General features: G+C 43.1%; 1 long non-coding RNA gene across 1 annotated transcript; it reads right to left on the reverse strand.

Annotated features, from left to right (window-relative positions):
* Positions 1–2261: 2261 nt before the first annotated feature.
* On the reverse strand, positions 2262–2969 carry LOC135067234 (uncharacterized). The gene is made up of 2 exons (XR_010253507.1): positions 2547–2969; positions 2262–2363 (listed from the first exon to the last, which is right to left on the reverse strand). It is a non-coding gene; the product is annotated as an uncharacterized LOC135067234 (long non-coding RNA).
* Between the last annotated feature and the right edge of the window lie 2362 nt (positions 2970–5331).

Consider the following 5331-nt stretch of genomic DNA (forward strand, 5'->3'; position numbering starts at 1 on the left):
AACATCCCGTGAATGTGGAAATGCAATTCTAGTACATGCATCCACTTAACAGAAAAAAGTATTGGCTGCTTCATTATAGGTTGCTTGGACAATAGCTAAAATCAGAGATGATTAAAGAGTGCATTCTAGCTGTACTAAGCAAAGTAATAAGTTATAAAAAAGGAAGAACCAGTTCCACTGTCAGTCCTGCAAATCACAGGGTAGGAATTCTTGGAAGTGAGAGAACCTACCAACTTCTCACCAGTCCCTGGTGTCCATAGCTATGAGTCAGCCAATAGCAAACACATTGCTTAGATTTGTGTTTTTGTTATTTCACTATTTTTGAAAAGAACTTTTGTCTCTAATTCCATTAGAAGCACATACTACCGGTCAAGTAATGTTTGAGAATCTGAGGCATTTGTTTTTAACAAACAATATTGATATCAGTAAAATGTCTACTTGTTATTGATGGAACTCCTTTGGTAACTGGTAGAGAGAATGTCTTGGTTGCTAAACTGAAGGTAGTCTCGTCCTATGGGGGTAATTCAGAGTTGATTGCAGCAGCAAATTTGTTAGCAGTTGGGCAAAACCATGGTGGTCATTCCAAGTTGTTCGCTCGCTAGCAGTTTTTAGCAGCCGTGCAAACGCTATGCTGCCTCCCACTGGGAGTGTATATTAGCTTAGCAAAAGTGCGAACGAAAGAATCCGAGTAGCTCAATACCTACTCAGCGCTTGGGATGACTTCAGACTGTTCAGTTCCTGTTTTGACATCACAAACACGACCTGCGTTCGGCCAGCTACGCCTGCGTTTTTTTCAACACTCCCTGAAAACGGTCAGTTGCCACCCAGAAACGCCCACTTCATGTCAATCACTCTGCGGCCAGCAGTGCGACTGAAAAGCTTCACTAGACCTTGTGTGAAACGACATAGTTCGTTGTAATATTACTTTGCACGTGCGGCGCAGAAGTGCCTTTTTTTGCCTCATCGCTGCACAGCGAACGAATGCAGCTAGCGATCAACTCGGAATGACCACCTATGTGCACTGCAGGGGGGGCAGATATAACATTTTAGATTTGGGTGGGTTATTTTGTTTCTGTGCAGGGTAAATACTGGCTGCTTTATTTTTACACTGCAATTTAGATTTCAGTTTGAACACACCCTACCCAAATCTAAAGGGGGGTACTCACGGAGCGATATTCTAAGCAATCTGACTAGATTGCTTAGAATATAAGCCTGATCGCTCCGTGTGTAGCCCTTACAGCGATAGCGATGCGCAGCCCCGCGCATCGCTATCGCTGCTGCTAGATTGGCCTGCCGTGCAGGCCAATCTAGCGGGTAGCTCACTTCACCTGCTGGGTGAAGTGAGTGGCCCCCCGTCTCCCCCCGCACGCTCAGCACATATCGCGCTGTGCTGATCTGCGGGAGAGATGTGTGCTGAGCGGTTCGCTCAGCACACATCTCTCCCCGCATCGGCCCGTCTATATGGGCCTTAACTCTCTCTGCACATGTTATATCTGCCTCCCCTGCAGTGCACATGGTTTTGCCCAACTGCTAACAAATTTGCTGCTACGATCAACTCTGAATTACCCCCTATATGCAGTCATTGCATTGTCTTATCATGAAAGAGTGCCTTGTGCCGGACTCTCAAGTAGCCTCAAAAATGTTAAGAATCCTGTGATGAAAATAGTTAATTGCATCCGAGCGACATCGAGTCTTCAGCACAGGCTTCTCGAACAGTTTCCTGCTGACAATGTCAGATGAACATAATAATCTCTTGCTGCACTCTGATGTCTTTGGCTGAATAAGGGCAAAGTTTTGACGAGGTTCATTGATCTCAAAAATAAAATTGTACCATTTCTTCACGCCTCTGTCAAGCATGCTAATTAATACAGTTAATGGAGGACAATTAATTTATAAACATGTGATTTATATACAGTATTTATATTTGCTCACCTTAGCATTTTGAACGAAGTTACAAGGAAATAAAACATATATTTCATCTTGTTGAAAGATTGAAACATTTAATTTTAAAATTGGATCTATTTTTGTCTAGCTTGGCTTCTGAGAAACATCTCCATTTTCCAAAATTGAGGAACTTTATTAACTCTTCATCTGTTGGTGTCACTCAAGTTATGACAGATGTCTTGGTTAAACATAATCATAACTTTGAAGAAAGTTTGCAAGGCTTCAGTGTGTGTTCAGCCTCTCACTAAGCCCTTTCTGGCAAATTTGAAGCCTACAGTATAACCACCTTTACTTTTCAATAATCTGTTCAGAAGAGGTGTTTGTAGAACGGTGTTTTATTATTCAGTAAAGGGATCACAGATATGATGCGTTGATTTGATGTACAATACGATATGATGATGTGTGATAATGAGGTAAAACTGTTAATGAAACAAGAATATGCAATTATGATATGCATGTGAAAAGCAAAATGGATATACACAAGTACATATAACATGGGCTGTGCAAACATGTGATTACATGTGCAAGTATAAACTACAGTGCAGCTAACATTACTCACTGGCTAAACAGGTTGAGATGAGACATTTAATATACAAACTCACCATCGAATGCTATATGAGAGTTGGACCCATGTAAAGCATGACTGTCTGGGACCATGAGGGAAGTAGAAAGGCTGATCCCAGCTTCTTCATCCCAGAATGCATTGCAAGACTGGCTACAAGAGGCTATGAGGGTCAAATTAATTGATGGGACTGACCACCAGATGGGGCAATAATACAACTTTCTGTAGTAAAAGTAATCAGATCTACACAAAGCAAATGCTGAAGGCATGACACTCCCTGTCTGGTATCACTGGTACCATATTTTAAACTCTAAACAGATAACAATAAGAATAGTTCAGTCACTGGTCTGAGGAACAACTTAGTCTCTCCTCGCTTACAGATCTTGACCTCAACCTTACGAACCTTCCCATCCTTGCTTGGGAACGTCTTGGTGACAAGACTTAAAGGCCATTCGTTGCGTTGTGACTGGCAATCTCTGACGAGCACAATGTCACCTGGTTTTAAGTTGGGTTTGGCAACTTGCCACTTGCTCCTTGACTGCAGGGTAGAAAGGTATTGTCTTTTCCATCTGTCCCAAAAGGTGTTTGCAAGGCTTTGAACTTGTCTCCATTGACGTTTGAACAGGTCTTTGGTATTGAATTCTCCAGGAGGAGCATAGGTAATCCCGGTCTTCTGTGTAAGAAGAGTGGCCGGAGTAAGTAGAAGTGGGTCTTCTGGGTCATTAGACACTGAAGTCAATGGTCTTCCGTTGACAATAGCTGAGACTTCAGCCATGAAGGTTGTTAAGCTCTCGTGAGTAAGTCTTGCAGTTCCCACTTGCAAGAATATGGAATCAAGGATTCTGCGTATCATGCCGATCATCCTTTCCCAGGCACCTCCCATATGAGAAGAATGAGGCGGGTTGAAGGTCCATGTACAACCTTGCTCACTGAGATATCTCTCTATGCTTTTAGTGTCAATGTTCGAATTAATTTGTAATTCTTTGGCTGCTCCAATGAAGTTGGTACCTCTGTCGGACCGGATGTGTTTTACTGGGCCACGGATAGCAATGAAGCGTCTAAAGGCATTGATGAAGCTTGAAGTGTCCATTGATTCTATAACTTCGATGTGAACAGCTCTGATGCTCATACAAGTGAATACAACCGCCCAGCGCTTGCTGTTCGCATTCGCACCTCTAGTATGTCGTGTGATGACAGTCCATGGACCAAATACATCAAGACCAACATTGGAGAAAGGAGGGTCTGTACTAAGTCTGTCTGTTGGAAGATTAGCCATCTTCTGAGTTTGGGAAGTACCACGAAGTCTACGGCAAATGATACATTTGAAGATTGTGCTGCTTACACACCTTTTCGCTCCAATAATCCAGAACCCAGCTGATCGTAGAGCTCCTTCGGTAAACAATCGTCCTTGGTGTTTGACTTCGTTGTGATAGTGTTGCACAATTAAAGAAGCTATGTGGTGACTCCCAGGAATGATTAAAGGATTTTTCTCATTTGTCTCCAAGTTTGCTTCTTGAAGACGGCCTCCTACTCTCAATAAATGATTTTCATCAAGAAAAGGGTCTAGCTTTTTTAAGGTGCTGTCTTTGGGAATAGGATTTCCACTGTTAATGCAGTCGATCTCTCCGGAAAAGATTTGGTGCTGCACAACACGGATGATAAGGTTCTTGGATCGTTGTGTTTCTTCTGGTGCGTAAACATTTTGACAGTGGTGCCAACCTTTACATCCATTCACACTTACAGATGCGTTGCGTTTAAATGAATGGACTATGTGGGTTAAGCAGGTAATGGCTCTGACAAGTGATTTCCAAGTTGAAAATCTTTGGAATCTGTGAGGCTGAAGTTGACAATCTGAAGTTACGGTATGGATTGTAGTTATTTGTGGACGAATTTCAACATCTGAGTCTGCGTCTACTAGCTTGAATATGCTACTTTCAGGATTGTTCGAATCTGCCTTGTACAGGAATTCAGGTCCTCTGAGCCATGTAGTGTCTTTGAGGATACTGGCTGGGACAGCTCTTGTAGCGTGATCTGCTGGATTGTGAGCAGTAGATACATAGTGCCACTGTTTTGGATTGGTGGATCTTCTGATTCTTAGCACACGATTGCTGACATAAACATGGAACCGTCTGGTCTCGTTGCATATGTAGCCTAATACTACCTTACTGTCTGTGTAGAAATCTGCTTCAGAGAGTCCAATTGGTAACTCAGATGAAATGAGCTCAGCTAATTCTACAGCTAGTACTGCAGCACAAAGTTCAAGTCTGGGCACTGTGTGTTCTGGACGTGGAGCTAACTTTGCTTTGCCCATGACAAATCCAATATGACATTGTCCCTTGATGTCCATGGTCTTAAGATATGCAACTGCAGCAATTGCTTGGGTTGAGGCATCAGAGAATACACATAGTCTCTGGTTTTGTACTGCTGTAGAAGGCACGGGGGCATATGGACGTGTAATGCGGAGGTTGGTTAAGGTAGATAGAGAATCTTTCCACTCTTGCCACAAGTTTCTTTTCTGGGGAGGCAGTGGGGCATCCCAGTCAATTGACTCACAGGTTAGGTCTCTGAGCAAAGCTTTACCTTGGATAGTGACAGGAGCTGCAAATCCTAAGGGGTCGTACAAGCTGTTTAGAGTAGAGAGAACACCTCTGCGAGTGAAGGGTCTTTCTTCGCTGTTTACTTGGAAGGTAAAGGTGTCAGATTTTAAGTCCCACAAGAGTCCAAGGCTACGTTGAGCTGGTGGGGAATCGGTTCCTAAATCCAAGTCTCTTAAATCGCTGGTATGATCTTGGGAAGGGAAGGCTTCCATCACTACTTTGCTGTTG

This window comes from Pseudophryne corroboree, chromosome 1 (genome assembly GCF_028390025.1).
Source record: "Pseudophryne corroboree isolate aPseCor3 chromosome 1, aPseCor3.hap2, whole genome shotgun sequence".
In the NCBI taxonomy this organism is placed as follows: Eukaryota; Metazoa; Chordata; class Amphibia; order Anura; family Myobatrachidae; genus Pseudophryne; species Pseudophryne corroboree.